Source organism: Ornithodoros turicata, chromosome 7 (genome assembly GCF_037126465.1).
Source record: "Ornithodoros turicata isolate Travis chromosome 7, ASM3712646v1, whole genome shotgun sequence".
Classification (NCBI taxonomy): Eukaryota; Metazoa; Arthropoda; class Arachnida; order Ixodida; family Argasidae; genus Ornithodoros; species Ornithodoros turicata.
Genome location: NC_088207.1, coordinates 11,844,080 through 11,865,984, shown reverse-complemented (window position 1 = coordinate 11,865,984; position 21,905 = coordinate 11,844,080). Strand labels below are relative to the sequence as shown.

Genomic DNA, 21,905 nt, shown 5'->3' with positions numbered 1-21,905 from the left:
TTTATGCTGTTTGAAACATGAACGTGTGTATTGAAAACAACTTTACCTGATGCAATATTGTTCCTTCATTTTCCCGTTTATTTTTATCACAGTGCATTACTATGGGAAAGCACAACCGGATGCATCCCTCCAAAACTCTACCTAGATGACGTCTACATTTATGTCAGAAGTGGGGTTCGAACCCACGCCCTCTTACGAGGACCAGAGCTTAAATCTGGCGCCTTAGACCACTCGGCCATCCTGACACGGTTGATGTACTTCCATGAGTTTTATGCTGTTTGAACCATGAACGTGTGTATTGAAAACAACTTCACCTGACGCAATATTGTTCCTTCATTTTCCCGTTTATTCTTATCACAGTGCATTACTATGGGCAAGCACAACCGGATGCATCCCTCCAAAATTCTACCTAGATGACGTCTACATATCTGTCAGAAGTGGGGTTCGAACCCACGCCCTCTTACGAGGACCAGAGCTTATATCTGGCGCCTTAGACCACTCGGCCATCCTGACACGGTTGATGTACTTCCATGAGTTTTATGCTGTTTGAACCATGAACGTGTGTATTGAAAACAACTTTACCTGATGCAATATTGTTCCTTCATTTTCCCGTTTATTCTTATCACAGTGCATTACTATGGGTAAGCACAACCGGATGCATCCCTCCAAAATTCTACCTAGATGACGTCTACATTTATGTCAGAAGTGGGGTTCGAACCCACGCCCTCTTACGAGGACCAGAGCTTAAATCTGGCGCCTTAGACCACTCGGCCATCCTGACACGGTTGATGTACTTCCATGAGTTTGATGCTGTTTGAACCATGAACGTGTGTATTGAAAACAACTTTACCGGATGCAATATTGTTCCTTCATTTTCCCGTTTATTCTTATCACAGTGCATTACTATGGTAAAGCACAACCGGATGCAGCCCTCCAAAATTCTACCTAGATGACGTCTACATTTATGTCAGAAGTGGGGTTCGAACCCACGCCCTTTTACGAGGACCAGAGCTTAAATCTTGCGCCTTAGACCACTCGGCCATCCTGACGCGGTTAATGTACTTCCATGAGTTTTATGCTGTTTGAAACATGAACGTGTGTATTGAAAACAACTTTACCTGATGCAATATTGTTCCTTCATTTTCCCGTTTATTCTTATCACAGTGCATTACTATGGGAAAGCACAACCGGATGCATCCCTCCAAAACTCTACCTAGATGACGTCTACATTTATGTCAGAAGTGGGGTTCGCACCTACGCCCTCTTACGAGGACCAGAGCTTAAATCTATCGCCTTAGACCACTCGGCCATCCTGACACGGTTTATGTGCTTCCATGAGTTTTATGCTGTTTGAACCATGAACGTGTGTATTGAAAACAACTTTACCTGACGCAATATTGTTCCTTCATTTTCCCGTTTATTCTTATCACAGTGCATTACTATCGGAAAGCACAACCGGATGCATCCCTCCAAAACTCTACCTAGATGACGTCTACATTTATGTCAGAAGTGGGGTTCGCACCTACGCCCTCTTACGAGGACCAGAGCTTAAATCTATCGCCTTAGACCACTCGGCCATCCTGACACGGTTTATGTGCTTCCATGAGTTTTATGCTGTTTGAACCATGAACGTGTGTATTGAAAACAACTTTACCTGACGCAATATTGTTCCTTCATTTTCCCGTTTATTCTTATCACAGTGCATTACTATCGGAAAGCACAACCGGATGCATCCCTCCAAAATTCTACCTAGATGACGTCCACATTTCTGTCAGAAGTGGGGTTCGCACCTACGCCCTCTTACGAGGACCAGAGCTTAAATCTATCGCCTTAGACCACTCGGCCATCCTGACACGGTTTATGTGCTTCCATGAGTTTTATGCTGTTTGAACCATGAACGTGTGTATTGAAAACAACTTTACCTGACGCAATATTGTTCCTTCATTTTCCCGTTTATTCTTATCACAGTGCATTACTATCGGAAAGCACAACCGGATGCATCCCTCCAAAATTCTACCTAGATGACGTCCACATTTCTGTCAGAAGTGGGGTTCGCACCTACGCCCTCTTACGAGGACCAGAGCTTAAATCTATCGCCTTAGACCACTCGGCCATCCTGACACGGTTTATGTGCTTCCATGAGTTTTATGCTGTTTGAACCATGAACGTGTGTATTGAAAACAACTTTACCTGACGCAATATTGTTCCTTCATTTTCCCGTTTATTCTTATCACAGTGCATTACTATCGGAAAGCACAACCGGATGCATCCCTCCAAAATTCTACCTAGATGACGTCCACATTTCTGTCAGAAGTGGGGTTCGCACCTACGCCCTCTTACGAGGACCAGAGCTTAAATCTATCGCCTTAGACCACTCGGCCATCCTGACACGGTTTATGTGCTTCCATGAGTTTTATGCTGTTTGAACCATGAACGTGTGTATTGAAAACAACTTTAACTGACGCAATATTGTTCCTTCATTTTCCCGTTTATTCTTATCACAGTGCATTACTATGGGAAAGCACAACCGGATGCATCCCTCCAAAACTCTACCTAGATGACGTCTACATTTATGTCAGAAGTGGGGTTCGCACCTACGCCCTCTTACGAGGACCAGAGCTTAAATCTATCGCCTTAGACCACTCGGCCATCCTGACACGGTTTATGTGCTTCCATGAGTTTTATGCTGTTTGAACCATGAACGTGTGTATTGAAAACAACTTTAACTGACGCAATATTGTTCCTTCATTTTCCCGTTTATTCTTATCACAGTGCATTACTATCGGAAAGCACAACCGGATGCATCCCTCCAAAATTCTACCTAGATGACGTCCACATTTCTGTCAGAAGTGGGGTTCGCACCTACGCCCTCTTACGAGGACCAGAGCTTAAATCTATCGCCTTAGACCACTCGGCCATCCTGACACGGTTTATGTGCTTCCATGAGTTTTATGCTGTTTGAACCATGAACGTGTGTATTGAAAACAACTTTACCTGACGCAATATTGTTCCTTCATTTTCCCGTTTATTCTTATCACAGTGCATTACTATCGGAAAGCACAACCGGATGCATCCCTCCAAAATTCTACCTAGATGACGTCCACATTTCTGTCAGAAGTGGGGTTCGCACCTACGCCCTCTTACGAGGACCAGAGCTTAAATCTATCGCCTTAGACCACTCGGCCATCCTGACACGGTTTATGTGCTTCCATGAGTTTTATGCTGTTTGAACCATGAACGTGTGTATTGAAAACAACTTTAACTGACGCAATATTGTTCCTTCATTTTCCCGTTTATTCTTATCACAGTGCATTACTATGGGAAAGCACAACCGGATGCATCCCTCCAAAACTCTACCTAGATGACGTCTACATTTATGTCAGAAGTGGGGTTCGCACCTACGCCCTCTTACGAGGACCAGAGCTTAAATCTATCGCCTTAGACCACTCGGCCATCCTGACACGGTTTATGTGCTTCCATGAGTTTTATGCTGTTTGAACCATGAACGTGTGTATTGAAAACAACTTTACCTGACGCAATATTGTTCCTTCATTTTCCCGTTTATTCTTATCACAGTGCATTACTATCGGAAAGCACAACCGGATGCATCCCTCCAAAATTCTACCTAGATGACGTCCACATTTCTGTCAGAAGTGGGGTTCGCACCTACGCCCTCTTACGAGGACCAGAGCTTAAATCTATCGCCTTAGACCACTCGGCCATCCTGACACGGTTTATGTGCTTCCATGAGTTTTATGCTGTTTGAACCATGAACGTGTGTATTGAAAACAACTTTAACTGACGCAATATTGTTCCTTCATTTTCCCGTTTATTCTTATCACAGTGCATTACTATGGGAAAGCACAACCGGATGCATCCCTCCAAAATTCTACCTAGATGACGTCTACATTTCTGTCAGAAGTGGGGTTCGAACCCACGCCCTCTTACGAGGACCAGAGCTTATATCTGGCGCCTTAGACCACTCGGCCATCCTGACACGGTTGATGTACTTCCATGAGTTTTATGCTGTTTGAACCATGAACGTGTGTCTTGAAAACAACTTTACCTGATGCAGTATTGTTCCTTCATTTTAACGTTTATTCTTATCACAGTGCATTACTATGGGGAAAGAACAGCCGGATGCATCACTCCAAAATGCTACCTAGATGACGTCTACATTTATGTCAGAAGTGGGGTTCGAACCCACGCCCTCTTACGAGGACCAGAGCTTAAATCAGGCGCCTTAGACCACTCGGCCATCCTGACACGTTTGCTGTACTTCCATGAGTTTTATGCTGTTTGAACCATGAACGTGTGTATTGAAAACAACTTTACCTGATGCACAATTTTTCCTTCATTTTCCCATTTATTCTGATCACAGTGCATTACTATGGGAAAGCACAACCGGATGCATCCCTCCAAAATTCTACCTAGATGACGTCTACATTTATTTCCGAAGCGGGGTTCGAACCCACGCCCTCTTACGAAGACCAGAGCTTAAATCTGGCGCCTTAGACCACTCGGCCATCCTGACGCGGTTAATGTACTTCCATGAGTTTTATGCTGTTTGAAACATGAACGTGTGTATTGAAAACAACTTTACCTGATGCAATATTGTTCCTTCATTTTCCCGTTTATTCTTATCACAGTGCACTACTATGGGAAAGCACAACCGGATGCATCCCTCCAAAACTCTACCTAGATGACGTCTACATTTATGTCAGAAGTGGGGTTCGAACCCACGCCCTCTTACGAGGACCAGAGCTTAAATCTGGCGCCTTAGACCACTCGGCCATCCTCACACGGTTGATGTACTTCCATGAGTTTTATGCTGTTTGAACCATGAACGTGTGTATTGAAAACAACTTTACCTGATGCAGTATTGTTCCTTCATTTTAACGTTTATTCTTATCACAGTGCATTACTATGGGGAAAGCACAGCCGGATGCATCCCTCCAAAATGCTACCTATATGACGTCTACATTTATGTCAGAAGTGGGGTTCGCACCTACGCCCTCTTACGAGGACCAGAGCTTAAATCTATCGCCTTTGACCACTCGGCCATCCTGACACGGTTTATGTGCTTCCATGAGTTTTATGCTGTTTGAACCATGAACGTGTGTATTGAAAACAACTTTACCTGACGCAATATTGTTCCTTCATTTTCGAGTTTATTCTTATCACAGTGCATTACTATGGGAAAGCACAACCGGATGCATCCCTCCAAAATTCTACCTAGATGACGTCTACATTTATTTCCGAAGCGGGGTTCGAACCCACGCCCTCTTACGAGGACCAGAGCTTAAATCTGGCGCCTTAGACCACTCGGCCATCCTGACACGGTTGATGTACTTCCATGAGTTCTATGCTAATTGAAACATGAACGTGTGTATTGAAAACAACTTTACCTGATGCAATATTGTTCCTTCATTTTCCCGTTTATTCTTATCACAGTGCATTACTATGGGAAAGCACAACCGGATGCATCCCTCCAAAATTCTACCTAGATGACGTCTACATTTATGTCAGAAGTGGGGTTCGAACCCACGCCCTCTTACGAGGACCAGAGCTTAAATCTGGCACCTTAGACCACTCGGCCATCCTGACACTGTTGATGTACTTCCATGAGTTTTATGCTGTTTGAACCATGAACGTGTGTATTGAAAACAACTTTACCGGATGCAATATTGTTCCTTCATTTTCCCGTTTATTCTTATCACAGTGCATTACTATGGTAAAGCACAACCGGATGCAGCCCTCCAAAATCCTACCTAGATGACGCCTTCATTTATGTCAGAAGTGGGATTCGAACCCACGCCCTCTTACGAGGACCAGAGCTTAAATCTTGCGCCTTAGACCACTCGGCCAGCCTGACGCGGTTAATGTGCTTCCATGAGTTTTATGCTGTTTGAAACATGAACGTGTGTATTGAAAACAACTTTACCTGATGCAATATTGTTCCTTCATTTTCCCGTTTATTCTTATCACAGTGCATTACTATGGGAAAGCACAACCGGATGCATCCCTCCAAAACTCTACCTAGATGACGTCTACATTTATGCCAGAAGTGGGGTTCGAACCCACGCCCTCTTACGAGGACCAGAGCTTAAATCTGGCGCCTTAGACCACTCGGCCATCCTGACACGGTTGATGTACTTCCATGAGTTTTATGCTGTTTGAACCATGAACGTGTGTATTGAAAACAACTTTACCTGATGCAGTATTGTTCCTTCATTTTAACGTTTATTCTTATCACAGTGCATTACTATGGGGAAAGCACAGCCGGATGCATCCCGCCAAAATGCTACCTAGATGACGTCTACATTTATGTCAGAAGTGGGGTTCGCACCTACGCCCTCTTACGAGGACCAGAGCTTAAATCTATCGCCTTTGACCACTCGGCCATCCTGACACGGTTTATGTGCTTCCATGAGTTTTATGCTGTTTGAACCATGAACGTGTGTATTGAAAACAACTTCACCTGACGCAATATTGTTCCTTCATTTTCGAGTTTATTCTTATCACAGTGCATTACTATGGGAAAGCACAACCGGATGCATCCCTCCAAAATTCTACCTAGATGACGTCTACATATCTGTCAGAAGTGGGGTTCGAACCCACGCCCTCTTACGAGGACCAGAGCTTATATCTGGCGCCTTAGACCACTCGGCCATCCTGACACGGTTGATGTACTTCCATGAGTTTTATGCTGTTTGAACCATGAACGTGTGTATTGAAAACAACTTTACCTGATGCAATATTGTTCCTTCATTTTCCCGTTTATTCTTATCACAGTGCATTACTATGGGAAAGCACAACCGGATGCATCCCTCCAAAATTCTACCCAGATGACGTCTACATTTATGTCAGAAGTGGGGTTCGAACCCACGCCCTCTTACGAGGACCAGAGCTTAAATCTGGCGCCTTAGACCACTCGGCCACCCTGACACGGTTGATGTACTTCCATGAGTTTGATGCTGTTTGAACCATGAACGTGTGTATTGAAAACAACTTTACCTGATGCAGTATTGTTCCTTCATTTTAACGTTTATTCCTATCACAGTGCATTACTATGGGGAAAGAACAGCCGGATGCATCACTCCAAAATGCTACCTAGATGACGTCTACATTTATGTCAGAAGTGGGGTTCGAACCCACGCCCTCTTACGAGGACCAGAGCTTAAATCAGGCGCCTTAGACCACTCGGCCATCCTGACACGGTTGATGTATTTCCATGAGTTTTATGCTGTTTGAACCATGAACGTGTGTATTGAAAACAACTTTACCGGATGCAATATTGTTCCTTCATTTTCCCGTTTATTCTTATCACAGTGCATTACTATGGTAAAGCACAACCGGATGCAGCCCTCCAAAATCCTACCTAGATGACGCCTTCATTTATGTCAGAAGTGGGGTTCGAACCCACGCCCTCTTACGAGGACCAGAGCTTAAATCTTGCGCCTTAGACCACTCGGCCATCCTTTTTTTTTTTTTTTCCTGATTTTGCAGATTTATTTATGATTATGGCATATTTACAGTGATATCACATGAGCTTCACGCGCGTAACATTTCACCAAAGGCCTCCCGACTTGGGAGTAATTTTGCTACATATACACGTAACCACTCAGGTATCAATTGCCTGTACCGTGCTATTGTGTACATTTGATCAATTTCTTCTTTTAAAAAGCACATCGGTGGTTTAAGTGGCTCTTCGTTTCGGTCCAATACCCTGACCTTCCATATGCAAAACATTGAGATTACACATAAGATGTCATCCCTGATTTCTTCGGTCTGGTCAAAAGGCAAAAACCTCATAGTGTATGGATCTAATCTTACATATCTTCCCAGTTTCGTACTGAGTTCATCCCAAAAGAAGAGTGCCTCAGTACAATCAAGAAACAGGTGCTCAACTGTCTCTTGGGTGTTGCAGAATCTGCAGTTCGTCGTCCAGGGCACGAAAAATCCTTTTTTATCCAACCATGATTTCACAGGGAGTGTCAGCGTATGCACTTTAAAGAAAAAACTTTTGATTTGAGGTCTTACAGGCATGGCTCGGATTCGGCACAATATGTCCTGTCCTTCCAAGTTCGGTGGTACAATTCTATATATAGGAACAGGGAAGAGAATGTCTATCAAGTCATGGTACAGCTTTTTTTTACCTACACTAAAAACATATTCGCGTGTAAATCTTACAAGCAAAAACTGCATACATTCTACAACCTCTGCATAAAACTTACTCACAGCATACACACGCTTGACTGTCGCAACAGTTATGCTAGCCAAGTTTTCACTTCCCACTGAGTGTAGTACTGTCTTTAACAAGGGGTGGTTGCACTTTCTGAAGAAAAACAGTCGCATCACCAGTTTGGCCGCGAACAAATGCCTTAGCCCTAGACCGCCTCGCTTAACACTGTGGAATAGGTTATCTCGACGCATACTTTCAAACGTTGAAAACCACACATATGTTGCGAACAAACGATGAAACTTCTGAATATTCCTACGGGGAAGTTGCATCACCTGGAGTAAATACAGGAGTTTTGAGACAAAGAATATGTTGCACACGGAGGCCCTCTGGAAAATTGAGAGTCTTCTTTGTTTCCAGCTGTGGACTGTTTTTCCTATCTGCTTCAGTTGTTCATCCCACATCGGGCTGGTGTTCCGAGTCTTGTCCAAGGGAACTCCAAGGTAAACTGTCGGCGCTGTCTGCCATCTAATTCCTTCAAAATGATCTGGCGTGGACCCCCACTGGCCCGCCCAGATCCCTACAGACTTAGCCTTGTTTAGTTTGGCCCCTGATAATTCACAAAACTCCTCCACACACTTCAACACACACTTCACACAGTTTTTGTCCTTTGCAAAAAATGCTATATCGTCCGCGTATGCTAAAACTTTCACCTCCGTCCCAAACACCTCGAATCCTGTGATGCTCTTCCTCTGAATGACGCTCTGACACAAGTATTCCACATATACATTAAATAGAAGTGGTGACAATGGGCACCCCTGCCTAACGGATGACTTTAACGGTATTGCACTCGTACACTGATTGTTGAATAACACCACGGTCTGGACATTCTTGTAACACAGCTGTACTCTTTGAAGAAACGTCTGTCCAATTCCATTCATGGTCATTACCCCGTATAGGAATTCGTGGTCCACTCTATCGAAGGCTTTGGCCAGGTCTGCTAGTAGCACTGCTACTTGCTCCCCTTCTAACTGACATAAATCCAACACAGTTCTCATTACATGTATGTTCGTTTGAATACTTCTTCCTTTGATGGCACAAGTCTGGTGTTCCCCGACAATTTCTGTAATAACCTTCTGTAACCGGCCAGCTAAAACTTTTGCGTATATTTTGTAGTCTACGTTACAGAGCGTTATTGGTCTGAAGTCCTTCACTTGTGGTACTTTTCCTTCTTCTATTTCCTTTGGGATGAGCACGGTGTGTGTCCGTTTGAATGATGGTGGGAATTCTTGCTTCTGTTCAGCTTCTCTATATATGTTCAACAATATTACTGATAGGAAGTCTTTAAATGTTGGATAAAATTCCGCGCTGATGCCGTCGGGTCCGGGTGTTCGGTTTCTTGGCAAAGTTTCAATAGCCTCCCGAATTTCGCCCAAGGTGATAGGCCCATCAAGATGCTCCCTGCTCTTGTCTGATAATCTTCGAAAAGTTATTGCTTCCTGAGGATTGTTTCTCGAAGATTTCTGTCCGCTTCCTATCAGTTCTTTGTAGTACGCTTCGAAAGCACCTAGCATTTCTTTATCTGTCGAGATTATTTTCCCTTTGTGGTCTAGCTTGTCGATCTGCTTTGCTCTTCCTCGCTTCCGTTCTTTCCAACAAAAATTCTTTCCTGGTGGCTCATCGGGAAGAAAGTTCTTTGCGCGCGATCTTATCTTTGCACCGTTATACCTTTCCTCATTTATGATATTTAGTTCCATCTTAGTCGCTTCTAAAACTTCGTTCCAGTTTCCTGGAGCCCTTGATTCTAGTTCGAGCACTTCACCGAGTTGTTTGTTTAAGTCATTCTCCTTTTGCTTTTGTAAGAAATTCCTTATGCTGCTTTTTTCTATGGCTGTTGCACGTATCTTCATCTTGAACTTCTCCCATGCCACTGCCCATTCTTCGCTGCTTATTGCAACTTCTACAATTTCTTGCTTGACTATATCGAGGAATGATTCATCCTCTAGTATCTTTACATTCAGCTTCCACTTTTGCCATTTGTTTCTTTTGTCTTTTTCTTTCTTCTTTTCCCCAATGGTTGCTGTCACCAGGCAATGATCACTGAAGTAAGCTGCCTTTACGCTGTATTCCGTGACCGTTCGACTATGGGACTCGGATATATATATGCGGTCTAGTCGAGCGTGTGAGTTTCCTTGGAAATGAGTATATACATGAAAACCTCTTGGACAGCTGTCAGCGGCATCTTCTAAATCAAAGTTTCTGATAACACCTTCCAGTACCGCTCGACTTGAATCCCGTGTCGTTTTCCCTGTCGATCTGTCCCGCTGCCTAAGGGTGCAGTTGAAGTCGCCCAGCAAGATGTATGCATTTGAACTATTGAAGAGGTTACCGAGGCTGCTGAAGAACTCTTTTCTTTCATTTTCGTCATTTGGGGAATACACGCAAACAACTCTCCAAATTTCCACGTTGTCGATCAATACATCAAGGTACGCTAACCTTCCCTCATTGTCCACTCCATGAAAGATTGGCACGATTCTGTCGGACTTTCTTAATAGGATCAGGCACCCAGCTGAATGCCCCACAGCATGGCTCACTACGACGTCATAGCTTTTCTCGAAAAGATTATGCACTAACCTAGCAGTTTCTTCTTCGTTGCTGATTTTAGTTTCTTGTATACCGAGGATGTCAATATACGTATGGTGCTCCAAATACCTTCGCAATTGGTATTGTTTTTTTCTTGAATTTAGCCCCCTTGCGTTTAATGTGCCTATGACAATACTAGTCATTTAGATATTGGGTAACGTCCTGATGCCTGATCACTCCGTCTCGTTCGAATTCAGAAGCGCCCAACGGAAGGGAGGCCATTCGTCTTGAGTTAATTATTAAGAAAATCCATATCTTCCAGCATCGACGCTCCGGGTTCTGTAAGCTGTGGCTTGGTGCTATAGCCAGAATTTCCTTTCATGCGTTTTTCCATTTGACATTCGTTTGTTACCACTCGGCCATCCTGACGCGGTTAATGTACTTCCATGAGTTTTATGCTGTTTGAAACATGAACGTGTGTATTGAAAACAACTTTACCTGATGCAATATTGTTCCTTCATTTTCCCGTTTATTCTTATCACAGTGCACTACTATGGGAAAGCACAACCGGATGCATCCCTCCAAAACTCTACCTAGATGACGTCTACATTTATGTCAGAAGTGGGGTTCGAACCCACGCCCTCTTACGAGGACCAGAGCTTAAATCTGGCGCCTTAGACCACTCGGCCATCCTGACACGGTTGATGTACTTCCATGAGTTTTATGCTGTTTGAACCATGAACGTGTGTATTGAAAACAACTTTACCTGATGCAGTATTGTTCCTTCATTTTAACGTTTATTCTTATCACAGTGCATTACTATGGGGAAAGCACAGCCGGATGCATCCCTCCAAAATGCTACCTAGATGACGTCTACATTTATGTCAGAAGTGGGGTTCGGACCTACGCCCTCTTACGAGGACCAGAGCTTAAATCTATCGCCTTTGACCACTCGGCCATCCTGACACGGTTTATGTGCTTCCATGAGTTTTATGCTGTTTGAACCATGAACGTGTGTATTGAAAACAACTTTACCTGATGCAATATTGTTCCTTCATTTTCCCGTTTATTCTTATCACAGTGCATTACTATGGGAAAGCACAACCGGATGCATCCCTCCAAAATTCTACCTAGATGACGTCTACATTTATGTCAGAAGAGGGGTTCGAACCCACGCCCTCTTACGAGGACCAGAGCTTAAATCTGGCGCATTAGACCACTCGGCCATCCTGACACGGTTGATGTACTTCCATGAGTTTTATGCTGTTTGAACCATGAACGTGTGTATTTAAACAACGTTACCTGATGCAAATTTTTTCCTTCATTTTCCCATTTATTCTGATCACAGTGCATTACTATGGGAAAGCACAACCGGATGCAGCCCTCCAAAATCCTACCTAGATGACGCCTACATTTATGTCAGAAGTGGGGTTCGAACCCACGCCCTTTTACGAGGACCAGAGCTTAAATCTTGCGCCTTAGACCACTCGGCCATCCTGACGCGGTTAATGTACTTCCATGAGTTTTATGCTGTTTGAAACATGAACGTGTGTATTGAAAACAACTTTACCTGATGCAATACTGTTCCTTCATTTTCCCGTTTATTCTTATCACAGTGCATTACTATGGGAAAGCACAATCGGATGCATCCCTCCAAAAGACTACCTGGATGACGTCAACATTTATGTCAGAAGTGGGGTTTGAACCCACGCCCTCTTACGAGGACCAGAGCTTAAATCTGGCGCCTTAGACCACTCGGCCATCCTGACACAGTTGATATGCTTCCATGAGTTTTATGCTGTTTGAACCATGAACGTGTGTATTGAAAACAACTTTACCTGATGCAAAATTGTTCTTTCATTTTCCCGTTTATTCTTATCACAGTGCATTACTATGGGAAAGCACAACCGGATGCATCCCTCCAAAATTCTACCTAGATAACGTCTACGTTTATGTCAGAAGAGGGTTCGAACCCACGCCCTCTCACGAGGACCAGAGCCTAATTGTGGCGCCTTGGACCACTCGGCCATCCTGACACGGTTGATGTGCTTCTATGAGTTTTATGCTGTTTGAACCATGAACGTGTGTATTGAAAACAAAGTTACCTGATGCAATACTGCTCCTTCATTTTCCCGTTTATTCTTATCACAGTGCATTACTATGGGAAAGCACAACCAGATGCATCCCTCCAAAGCGCTACCTAGATGACGTCTACATTTATGTCAGAAGTGGGCTTCGAACCCACGCCCTCTTACGGGGACCAGAGCTTAAATCCGGCGCCTTAGACCACTCGGCCATCCTGACACGGTTGACGTACTTCCATGAGTTTGATGCTAATTCAAACATGAACGTGTGTATTGAAAACAACTTTACCTGATGCCATATTGTTCCTTCATTTTCCCGTTTATTCTTATCACAGTGCATTATTATGGGGAAAGCACAGCCGGATGCATCCCTCCGAAATTTCTACCTAGATGACGTCTACATTGTGGAAACCTATGTTCCCACAACCTCGGGGCGTCAACCCGTCCGTTCCGCGCGCAAAAGAACAAGCAGCACACAAGCAGATTCAAACAGACCACATACCAGATTTATTGTCTCTCTTCGCAATCCAAACCAAAAAGAGCCTCTCGTCCCAAGTTCAGGAACGCCGGGGTGAATCCTGTAGACCTGTTGATCGTCGTCCGTGTAGCGAACGCCAGTTCAGCCAGGCGAAGATCCCAATCACGGTGGTGCTGGCTAGTAAAAGCAACCAACATCATTTTCAGGTTCCGATTAACACGTTCGGTAATGTTAGCCTGAGGGTGATACGGGGAAGTCTTCTTATGCTGAATGCCTAAGACAGCGCAAGAATCTGAGAACACCTTACTTGTAAAGTAGGCTGCGTTGTCGGTGATCAGCTGTGCGGGAAACCCGAACCGGCAAAAGGTGTCGAGTAACTTTTCCCACACTCTCTGGGAAGTCAGTGTCCTGAGAGGAAACAGCTCAACCCATTTCGTGAAATGATCAGTAACCACGAACAAATACTGGTTACCTCTAGGACTACGGGGAAATGGTCCCATCACATCACAAGCGACTATCTGCCAGGGTCTATTGCTCTGAACAGGCTGTAAGCGCCCAGGGGGTAAACCACCACGAGGTTTCGCTCTCTGGCATACGGGACAAGTACGAACATACTTTGTTACATCCTGTCTCATTCCTGGCCATGTCGCAACACGACACAACTTGTGATAAGTTTTCCTGCCGCTGCTGTGACCTGCCAAGGCCGAGTCATGGAAGTATCGTATGAAAGACTTACGCAACTTCCGTGGCACCACGACTCTGAATGGGGATGAGCCGTCATCGTCATCCGCCTGGGGTATGTATCTGAACAGGATGCCATCCTCGCCCAGCAGATAGGAGTCGTGCCGTCCGTCAGTCGTTCCGGTGTCCGCCGAGTCTTGCTCAGCTATCCACTGCGACACCCGCTGACAAAAGCCGTCCGCTCTCTGAGCGTCTAGGAGCTGCTCTCTGCTCACGACCGTGCCCCAAGACGAAGATACGTCTCGTGCCACCTGTGCTGCTGCCAGAAGTTGAGAAGGCGCCTCGGTGCCTTCCTCTTCCCCCTCCGGTAGAGGCGCGCGGGACAGTGCGTCTGCTACCACGTTCGTTGAGCCCCGCCTGTACTCCACGTTGAAGGAGTAGCTTTGTAGCATGAGGGCCCACCTGGCAAGTCGTCCAGACGGGTTATGGAGCCGCTGCAGCCAAGAAAGTGCCTGGTGGTCAGTCTGGACAGTGAAGGTACTGCCGTCCAGGTACAGGTCGAACTTCCTGAAAGCGAAGATGATCGCCAAGCACTCCTTTTCCGTCACGGAGTAGTTCCGTTCTGTCGGATTCAGCGTGCGACTTGCAAAAGCCACTGGACAAAGAATAGCGTCATGCTCCTGCAAGAGAACTGCGCCAACACCATAATCGCTTGCATCTGTTTGCACAACAAATGGTTTGTTGAGGTCGGGCAGATAAAGCCTAGCCGTATCAGCGATTGCTTGTGATAGAGCTCGAAATGATCGTTCCTGCTCTTCTCCCCAATTCCAGCGCGTGTCCTTGCGCAACAACTGGTTAAGCGGCTGCGCTAGCTCGGCACAATTAGGAATGAATTGTCTGTAAAAACCAACCATACCTAGGAAGCGCTGCAAGGCTTTGACGTTACCGGGAACCGGAAAGTCCGTGATCGCCTTTAGCTTGTCGTCGTTAGGACGGATGGTCCCTCCGTCCACCACAAAGCCGAGAAGGCTGATCCTAGACGATGCCAGCTGCACCTTGCGGGGGTTGATCGTAATGCCCGCTTCGTTCATCCTTGCAAGGACGATTGATAGGTGTTCCAAGTGTTCCTGAAAATTTCTGGAAAACACTACGACATCATCCATGTAGGCCATTGCGAAATTGTACTTCGCATCTCCCAACACTGTATCCATCAACCGCTGGAAACTGGCGGGTGAATTAGACAGTCCGAAAGGCATTCGTACAAATTCAAACAAACCTCTATGACACGTAAAGGCTGTTTTTGGGACATCCTCCGGGGCAACTTGGATTTGCAAAAATCCTCTACTACAATCAAGCGTTGAAAACACAGTTGCATTGCCCAGGGAATACAAGATTGACTCAATGGACGGGAAGGGGTAGGAATCCCTTACAGTTACTGCGTTAAGTCGACGGTAGTCGACGCATAACCTAGCCGTACCATCACGTTTCGGAGCCAGAACCACAGGAAATGCCCAAGGGCTCTGAGACCTTTGAACTGCACCGGTTTGGAGCATTTCGTCAAGAGCAGCGTCTAACAAAGCACGCTTATGCACACTCAATGGTCTCGGATTACAACGCCAAGGCCTAGCGTTACCGGTGTCTATGCTATGCTGTAACACAGACGACTTACCCGGTTTTTCGGTAAAGATTCCGTCAAACTGCCGCAGTACTTGTTCAAGCTGACGGCGTTGCTCCTCAGGACCATGGAATGACCCCAAGACAGTCGGCAGCCCAGACGTTTCAACGGTCGCTGCCACAGCTTGCTGTGCTGTGCAGTGTTCCCGTGCTGCGGCGAAGCGGAAAAATCCCGACGAGCCGTGGTACACGTATCCTCCATTGGGCAGGTCCAGCACCAACTTCTGCCGGATGATGAAGTCTCTGCCCAGGATAACAGGAACTGCCAGGCCAGGAAGGTGCACGAAGCGCTGCTTTCGTCGTCTCCCATCCAAACGTAACCAGAGCACAACTGCTGCCTGTGCTGGAACGGCGTCATTGGAAGCAAGACGTAGAGTGACATCTGTGGATTGCAATTCCACATGCCGTGATACGCAATGCTCGTAAACACTATCCCCGATAAGGGAAAGCGTAGCTCCCGTGTCGATAAGGGCGATGTAATCTTTACCCAAAATTCGAACGGCGATGTTTGGTTCCTTATCCTCGATGAAATCTCGGACAGAAAAAGCAAGAGGAGCCAAAGCATCTCTTTGCGTTATCTTACCGCTTGCAAAGCTAGTTTTTGACTGATCAAGGCCACGGATAGTAACCGTCTGCTCGCTTTTTTCACAACTTGCCGACGTCGTTGAGCGAGCATTCATGGACGCCGGCTGCGACCGTTTCCCGATGGCACATTACGGGTGTTCGGTCTTTGTCGCGGGCATTCCCGACGAAAATGGTCCCCATTCCACATGTTCCATAAATGTTTCCACAACATTTATGTCAGAAGTGTGTTTCGAACCCACGCCCTCTAACGAGGACCAGAGCTTAAATCTGGCGCCTTAGACCACTCGACCATCCTGACACGGTTGACGTGCTTCTATGAGTTTTATGCTGTTTGAACCATGAACGTGTGTATTGAAGACAACTTTGCCTGATGCAATACTGTTCCTTCATTTTCCCGTTTATTCTTGTCACAGTGCATTACTATGGGAAAGCACAACAGGATGCATCCCTCCAAAAGACTACCTGGATGACGTCAACATTTATGTCAGAAGTGGGGTTCGAACCCACGCCCTCTTACAAGGAGCAGAGCTTAAATCTGGCGCCTTAGACCACTCGGCCATCCTGACTTTTTTTTTTCCTTTTTAAAAGCTTTTATTCCACAAACCGCGTACGCTTGTACACGTCACAACACAATATTAATGTTAAAATATCTTGTGCACTCGTCATGCTACATCCAAGGTAGACATAGTTCATCACACACATCTCTAATGATATTCGGAAACCATTCAGGCACATCGTCCCTGTATTGGGCTACTTTGAAAGTTTCTACCAGTTCCTGCCTGAAATACACAAACGGAGGCTGTAGGGATTCCTCATTCCTGTCCCGAACTTTAAGCTTCCACAACGCATGAAGTCCAATTAGAACGACCATATCGTAACGTGCACCTGTTTTTCCAGCCAAGGGTAAAAACCGGATTGTGTGAGAATATAAGTACAGGTTTTTCTTCAGCTTTCTTTGTACATCATCCCAGAAAAAGGTTGCTTCTGTGCAATCCAGGAAGACGTGGTCAATGGTTTCCGGTACCTTACAGAAACGGCAATTAACAGTCCATGGCACGAATATACCTTTTGAGGCCAGCCACGTTTTCACTGGAAGCGTACCCGTATGGAGTCGAAAGAAAAATGTCTTGATTTTCGACCTGATTGTCATTTCCTTAACGCGACACAATATATCAGTGCCGTGCGTTATCTGTGGAGCACTACGATAGCTGGGCGTTGGGAACAGCGAATCTATGAGATCATTTGTCAGTCTCTTCCTTCCGACCTCAAAAACATATTCAACAGAAAATCTACAGAGTAGAAAATTCACACATTCAACAATCTCCTTGTAAAAGCCGCGAAGTTTAGGCCTTAGTTTTATCACCGACACAGCTACACCTGGCAGATATTCACCAGCTATGCATTGTATCCTAGTTCTTAAAACAGGATGGCTCGCATTACGAAAAAAGAATAGTCGTAGTACGATTTGCTTAACAAATAAATGATGCAGTCCGAGGCCGCCATCTTTGACACTTTTGGAGATATTTTCCCGACGCATTGGCTCAAACTTAGAGCACCAAATGAATGTGGCAAAAACCCTGTGAAGCGCGTGAATGCTCTTCCTCGTACACGGCAATACATGCAACAAATACACAATCCTTACGAGCAGGAAAACATTGCACACATTTGCTCTCTGAAAAATGGAGAGTTCACTTTGCCTCCACTTGAACGTTTGTTTGCGCACTTTGTCCCTCACACGTCTTCTTTGTCGTCTTTGTCTTCCACACGGGGTTGGTCTTCACACTTTGCTCCATTGGCACTCCTAAATATTTGGGCAACCCAGTCTGCCACGTGATGCCTTCGTACAATCCTGGTGTGGATCCCCATGAACCAGCCCAGGCACCTACCGATTTTTCTTTGTTCAGTTGAGCTACCGAAACATCACAATATTTTTCAACTATCTGCATAACTCTCGTGATGCTTTTCTTGTCACTGACGAAGATGGCCAGGTCGTCTGCATATGCCAGTGTCTTTATCTCAGCGTTGTAAAGAGAGTACCCATGTACACTAGCACAATAGTAGTAATGACTGGACACAGACTGTCCGCAACGCTACAAGGCTTCTGGACACGTTTAATTAGCAATTAGAGCTAATTGGGACCCCTCACATTAATCAGGACCCTCCAGGGAGTCATCACACTAATTGGGGAGCATCTAGGACGTGTGCAGACCACCCTGTGCGTTGCGGACAATCTGTGTCCATAAAAATAAAAAAATAGGTAGAAAATAAAATAAAAAGATAGAAAGAGAGTGGAGAGAAACAATTTATTCGAAAATCAACGATGCCGCGGCGAAGAACCCGCTCCGCGACACCCGAGTGACCAGCGCCCGCCATGTAGGTAGTTGGCACCCAGCAGTTGCAGAGATCGACGACAGGTGGCCACTTAGTTGCAAGGCATCACACCAGATGGCGCCACCATCATAGCTCTAGACGAGAAAGACAGAGAACAAGATACTAGCGGCAGGTAAAAATGGCAGCACTGCTGAACAAGTCTAGGCATGCGAGAGAAAAGGTCGAACCGCTACTGCTAAAACAGCACGGAGAAAACGGTACACATCGGGGGGAAAGGCTCACGGGGGCGATCGCTTAGGCCTAACCACAACGTCACAACACTATGCAGCTAACACAAGGCGGGAACCACTGGGCACACATCGCTAAACATGCGTCAACATGAACAAAAGGCTTGCTCACCGCAAAACAAGTCTAAACATGCGAGAAAAGGCTTAACACGAGCGCGGTCAAATCACTCGTTGGTCACCGCTAAACACGGCAAACATACGAGGAAAAGGGCTTACGGGGGCGATCGCTTAGGCCTAACCTCAACGTCACAACACTACGCAGCTAACACAAGGCGGGAACCACTGGGCACACATCGCTAAACATGCGTCAACACGAACAAAAGGCTTGCTCACCGCTAAACATGGCAAACATACGAGAAAAGGAGCGCGTCAAATCACTCACCTTTTCCCCCGTGACGACTTCCAGGCAGAAACTGAGCGAGCGCGGGGAACACACGTCTGCTCTCTACGACAGCCAGCCAGAAACTGAGCGAGCGCGGGGAGCGCACGTGTGCTTTCCACGACAGCCAGAGAGAAACTGACTGAGGCGACGCGCAGCGGCAGCTATGGATGCGCGCGCGCCCTCTGCTCCACCCGTCCGCGCTCCTAGCGCCCTCTGCGCCGCCCACGGGTGTTTTTGGTTTCGACTCTCTGCTGCTGCGCGCGCGCTCCTAGCGGCGACGGGTGGCTTCTGAGTTTCGGTTTCACTCTCGTTTCTTTGCGCGCGCGTTTATCTGTATAAAGGCAGCGCGCACCGCGCTCGCGTCATCACTACGTGAAGATGTTCAGCTACCACTCGCTACAAAATTGTTCCCGCACCCACGCTTCTTGGGAAGAAGTGGAGAAGGAAGGTTTCAACAGCGAAAGTCCCCGCAACGAGCTCGTCATCACTGCTTTTCGCTACGTGATAGACATGGTAGGCCTTGGCAATATAGGAGAAATCTCGTCGGGGCCGCTGCAGGAGATGGTGCGTCGAATTTACGCCCGTTACAAGAACGTCTGCATAACGGTTCCGGACGGACCCCTGGGACTGATGAACGAATTTGTGAGCTTGGCCAACGCAGAATTCAACTACATCGCTGCAGACATCGTGGACCTTCTCGCTCGTGCCATCGCTCATATTAAGCACGCCCTACGGAAGCAGCGACATTTGCAAGCAGTCTACATCTCCAACCTTGTCACTGATTTATTGAAATACCGATTGGTTATTGACATGCAACGCATTAAACAGTCCGAATAACTTTGACGAGACTCTGCGTGTTCTTTCACTGAAACCTTATCACTCAGAATGTGAAAATGCTGACTGTCGACGGAGCTAGCTTTTCCGAGCGCGCTTTCTTTGTCGTAGGCTATAGCGTACCTTTTCATGCGTCTCACATTTTGTATCGACTTACCGAACGTGCTGTTCGACATGGTTTTGTACAGAAGTCGCTCGAATTTCGTGGTGGCGGCATTCCTCAACGCGACGTTTCTCTGCACGAAGGTTCGCAAAAAGTTGTCTTGGCGGAACGAGAGGATGCTGTGAACACGTTTTATTTTCATGCCCAACCTCACGTACAGAGCGAGCAATGCATAATGAACGACGTAGCGTTCTTTGTCGTGGCACGTCAGCAAGAGTTTCTTGGTGGGAGGGGCGTTCAGCGACAACGCATCTCTCGGTGGCGTTGGTAGGGGGACAGTTCGTTCTCGTCCACGCATCTGTGTTCGGGTGCCAGGAGAAAATCCCTGGTGAGCGCGTGCAGTTCTTCTGGATATGACAAGTCTACCACGTACACGTAACCCACTTCCGAATTGTGAGGAATGTTGAGAAAATCGATCTCGCTCCACCTCGAAGGATCCACCCACTCAAAACCTCCTGTTGGGAGATGGAAAGTCATCGCGTACGGGTACAAACTGTTCACGTCGAGGTACTGGATAAAAGTCTTTTCTTGGTGGGGATCGTAATCTTCACACCCCTCGTGATTAGCCCTACAGTATCTGTGGAAGCTATTACAAATGCCTCCCCTGATTCCCTTCTCGATCGTTTCATACATCTCGCGATCGCTCATGAGCTCGAGTTTGACATTGGTGAGCTTCAGAGCGCTTCTCCACGCGTAACTGGCGAGGGACATGGCACGTAAGATATCCATCCCATCCGTCTCTAGCGCAATCTTCCTGAAATACAATACGACGTCGCAGAGCTGACAAGCGTCGAGCGTGACGTAGAGACGCGTGTAATCGCCGAGGTTCTCTCATTTGAACAATTCGAAAATCTCTAGGGCGTACTGATAGTCCTCGTCCGTGATCTCTTGGTCGTTCAGGTCACTTTTGAAAGCTTCCTTTGGCGGTAGTGTGGGCAAATTGTATGCTTCGAAACTGTCGACGAAGGTGTACGGGTAAATGCCCTTCCTGAGGAGGCGCCGGAAACGATCACCATACATTTGATGGGTACAATGAAACGCGCTCTCGCCACCGCTGGCGAGGAGGGTTTCCACCAGGTTCGACAAGGACAGGTTGAAAAACTGCGTGGTATCGCTGAAATGGAGATCGCCAATGTTGGACCCTCTGATCTTTTCCGAGCTCGAAGCTAAGATCCACGGTTCGCCCAGATTTAGAACGTGCATGTGGCGGAGAAGGGAGCTCAAATCGTACTGCAGGTTGTGCACGCACAGAACCAGTTCTTTGGTGTTACGACACGTAAGGTTACACGTATCACACAGCGTCGCGACAAAATTCGAAGAACCGGGCTCTACGAAGCGGGTGTGGTCGTGATGCGACACCTTCCGCGTATGTCGGCTAAATTCGATTCCACAAAATTCGCAGTGTGTAGCGCTCGCGTGCCGAAAGTGGTCTTCCATACTCATGACCAACGGTGAGGGACAACGGTTCAACCTATCGATTTGATCGCTAAATCGCTTGAGCGAGAGCAAGCATTTCTCTGCCGCGTTGGGTCCCAAATAGCCATCTAAGCCTAGTATTTTTCCATCCCAACTTCTCACTACAACGATGCAGTACGAGCTCATCCTGTGCACACTCACGGCGTCCTTAACGAGTGCGTCCTT

At 46.4% G+C, this 21,905-nt stretch overlaps 35 non-coding genes across 35 annotated transcripts; all 35 read right to left on the bottom strand.

Moving 5' to 3' along the window:
• Positions 1-161: 161 nt before the first annotated feature.
• Trnal-uaa (transfer RNA leucine (anticodon UAA)) lies at positions 162-245 on the bottom strand. Its single transcript has one exon. It is a non-coding gene; the product is annotated as a tRNA-Leu (tRNA).
• Positions 246-429: 184 nt separating this feature from the next.
• Positions 430-513, bottom strand: Trnal-uaa (transfer RNA leucine (anticodon UAA)). The gene has a single exon. It is a non-coding gene; the product is annotated as a tRNA-Leu (tRNA).
• Positions 514-697: 184 nt separating this feature from the next.
• Positions 698-781, bottom strand: Trnal-uaa (transfer RNA leucine (anticodon UAA)). Its single transcript has one exon. It is a non-coding gene; the product is annotated as a tRNA-Leu (tRNA).
• A 184-nt stretch (positions 782-965) lies between these two features.
• Trnal-uaa (transfer RNA leucine (anticodon UAA)) lies at positions 966-1,049 on the bottom strand. The gene has a single exon. It is a non-coding gene; the product is annotated as a tRNA-Leu (tRNA).
• Positions 1,050-1,233: 184 nt separating this feature from the next.
• Positions 1,234-1,317, bottom strand: Trnal-uaa (transfer RNA leucine (anticodon UAA)). The gene has a single exon. It is a non-coding gene; the product is annotated as a tRNA-Leu (tRNA).
• A 184-nt stretch (positions 1,318-1,501) lies between these two features.
• Positions 1,502-1,585, bottom strand: Trnal-uaa (transfer RNA leucine (anticodon UAA)). The gene has a single exon. It is a non-coding gene; the product is annotated as a tRNA-Leu (tRNA).
• Positions 1,586-1,769: 184 nt separating this feature from the next.
• Positions 1,770-1,853, bottom strand: Trnal-uaa (transfer RNA leucine (anticodon UAA)). Its single transcript has one exon. It is a non-coding gene; the product is annotated as a tRNA-Leu (tRNA).
• Positions 1,854-2,037: 184 nt separating this feature from the next.
• Trnal-uaa (transfer RNA leucine (anticodon UAA)) lies at positions 2,038-2,121 on the bottom strand. Its single transcript has one exon. It is a non-coding gene; the product is annotated as a tRNA-Leu (tRNA).
• A 184-nt stretch (positions 2,122-2,305) lies between these two features.
• On the bottom strand, positions 2,306-2,389 carry Trnal-uaa (transfer RNA leucine (anticodon UAA)). The gene has a single exon. It is a non-coding gene; the product is annotated as a tRNA-Leu (tRNA).
• A 184-nt stretch (positions 2,390-2,573) lies between these two features.
• On the bottom strand, positions 2,574-2,657 carry Trnal-uaa (transfer RNA leucine (anticodon UAA)). Its single transcript has one exon. It is a non-coding gene; the product is annotated as a tRNA-Leu (tRNA).
• Positions 2,658-2,841: 184 nt separating this feature from the next.
• On the bottom strand, positions 2,842-2,925 carry Trnal-uaa (transfer RNA leucine (anticodon UAA)). Its single transcript has one exon. It is a non-coding gene; the product is annotated as a tRNA-Leu (tRNA).
• Positions 2,926-3,109: 184 nt separating this feature from the next.
• Positions 3,110-3,193, bottom strand: Trnal-uaa (transfer RNA leucine (anticodon UAA)). The gene has a single exon. It is a non-coding gene; the product is annotated as a tRNA-Leu (tRNA).
• A 184-nt stretch (positions 3,194-3,377) lies between these two features.
• Trnal-uaa (transfer RNA leucine (anticodon UAA)) lies at positions 3,378-3,461 on the bottom strand. Its single transcript has one exon. It is a non-coding gene; the product is annotated as a tRNA-Leu (tRNA).
• A 184-nt stretch (positions 3,462-3,645) lies between these two features.
• Positions 3,646-3,729, bottom strand: Trnal-uaa (transfer RNA leucine (anticodon UAA)). The gene has a single exon. It is a non-coding gene; the product is annotated as a tRNA-Leu (tRNA).
• A 184-nt stretch (positions 3,730-3,913) lies between these two features.
• Positions 3,914-3,997, bottom strand: Trnal-uaa (transfer RNA leucine (anticodon UAA)). Its single transcript has one exon. It is a non-coding gene; the product is annotated as a tRNA-Leu (tRNA).
• Positions 3,998-4,182: 185 nt separating this feature from the next.
• On the bottom strand, positions 4,183-4,266 carry Trnal-uaa (transfer RNA leucine (anticodon UAA)). The gene has a single exon. It is a non-coding gene; the product is annotated as a tRNA-Leu (tRNA).
• A 184-nt stretch (positions 4,267-4,450) lies between these two features.
• Positions 4,451-4,534, bottom strand: Trnal-uaa (transfer RNA leucine (anticodon UAA)). The gene has a single exon. It is a non-coding gene; the product is annotated as a tRNA-Leu (tRNA).
• A 184-nt stretch (positions 4,535-4,718) lies between these two features.
• On the bottom strand, positions 4,719-4,802 carry Trnal-uaa (transfer RNA leucine (anticodon UAA)). The gene has a single exon. It is a non-coding gene; the product is annotated as a tRNA-Leu (tRNA).
• Positions 4,803-4,987: 185 nt separating this feature from the next.
• On the bottom strand, positions 4,988-5,071 carry Trnal-uaa (transfer RNA leucine (anticodon UAA)). The gene has a single exon. It is a non-coding gene; the product is annotated as a tRNA-Leu (tRNA).
• Positions 5,072-5,255: 184 nt separating this feature from the next.
• Positions 5,256-5,339, bottom strand: Trnal-uaa (transfer RNA leucine (anticodon UAA)). Its single transcript has one exon. It is a non-coding gene; the product is annotated as a tRNA-Leu (tRNA).
• Positions 5,340-5,523: 184 nt separating this feature from the next.
• Positions 5,524-5,607, bottom strand: Trnal-uaa (transfer RNA leucine (anticodon UAA)). The gene has a single exon. It is a non-coding gene; the product is annotated as a tRNA-Leu (tRNA).
• Positions 5,608-5,791: 184 nt separating this feature from the next.
• Positions 5,792-5,875, bottom strand: Trnal-uaa (transfer RNA leucine (anticodon UAA)). The gene has a single exon. It is a non-coding gene; the product is annotated as a tRNA-Leu (tRNA).
• Positions 5,876-6,059: 184 nt separating this feature from the next.
• Trnal-uaa (transfer RNA leucine (anticodon UAA)) lies at positions 6,060-6,143 on the bottom strand. The gene has a single exon. It is a non-coding gene; the product is annotated as a tRNA-Leu (tRNA).
• A 185-nt stretch (positions 6,144-6,328) lies between these two features.
• Positions 6,329-6,412, bottom strand: Trnal-uaa (transfer RNA leucine (anticodon UAA)). The gene has a single exon. It is a non-coding gene; the product is annotated as a tRNA-Leu (tRNA).
• Positions 6,413-6,596: 184 nt separating this feature from the next.
• Positions 6,597-6,680, bottom strand: Trnal-uaa (transfer RNA leucine (anticodon UAA)). The gene has a single exon. It is a non-coding gene; the product is annotated as a tRNA-Leu (tRNA).
• Positions 6,681-6,864: 184 nt separating this feature from the next.
• Trnal-uaa (transfer RNA leucine (anticodon UAA)) lies at positions 6,865-6,948 on the bottom strand. The gene has a single exon. It is a non-coding gene; the product is annotated as a tRNA-Leu (tRNA).
• A 185-nt stretch (positions 6,949-7,133) lies between these two features.
• On the bottom strand, positions 7,134-7,217 carry Trnal-uaa (transfer RNA leucine (anticodon UAA)). The gene has a single exon. It is a non-coding gene; the product is annotated as a tRNA-Leu (tRNA).
• A 4,161-nt stretch (positions 7,218-11,378) lies between these two features.
• Trnal-uaa (transfer RNA leucine (anticodon UAA)) lies at positions 11,379-11,462 on the bottom strand. The gene has a single exon. It is a non-coding gene; the product is annotated as a tRNA-Leu (tRNA).
• Positions 11,463-11,647: 185 nt separating this feature from the next.
• Positions 11,648-11,731, bottom strand: Trnal-uaa (transfer RNA leucine (anticodon UAA)). The gene has a single exon. It is a non-coding gene; the product is annotated as a tRNA-Leu (tRNA).
• A 184-nt stretch (positions 11,732-11,915) lies between these two features.
• Trnal-uaa (transfer RNA leucine (anticodon UAA)) lies at positions 11,916-11,999 on the bottom strand. Its single transcript has one exon. It is a non-coding gene; the product is annotated as a tRNA-Leu (tRNA).
• A 183-nt stretch (positions 12,000-12,182) lies between these two features.
• Trnal-uaa (transfer RNA leucine (anticodon UAA)) lies at positions 12,183-12,266 on the bottom strand. Its single transcript has one exon. It is a non-coding gene; the product is annotated as a tRNA-Leu (tRNA).
• Positions 12,267-12,450: 184 nt separating this feature from the next.
• Trnal-uaa (transfer RNA leucine (anticodon UAA)) lies at positions 12,451-12,534 on the bottom strand. The gene has a single exon. It is a non-coding gene; the product is annotated as a tRNA-Leu (tRNA).
• Positions 12,535-12,985: 451 nt separating this feature from the next.
• Positions 12,986-13,069, bottom strand: Trnal-uaa (transfer RNA leucine (anticodon UAA)). Its single transcript has one exon. It is a non-coding gene; the product is annotated as a tRNA-Leu (tRNA).
• A 3,412-nt stretch (positions 13,070-16,481) lies between these two features.
• On the bottom strand, positions 16,482-16,565 carry Trnal-uaa (transfer RNA leucine (anticodon UAA)). The gene has a single exon. It is a non-coding gene; the product is annotated as a tRNA-Leu (tRNA).
• A 184-nt stretch (positions 16,566-16,749) lies between these two features.
• Trnal-uaa (transfer RNA leucine (anticodon UAA)) lies at positions 16,750-16,833 on the bottom strand. The gene has a single exon. It is a non-coding gene; the product is annotated as a tRNA-Leu (tRNA).
• Positions 16,834-21,905: the final 5,072 nt, after the last annotated feature.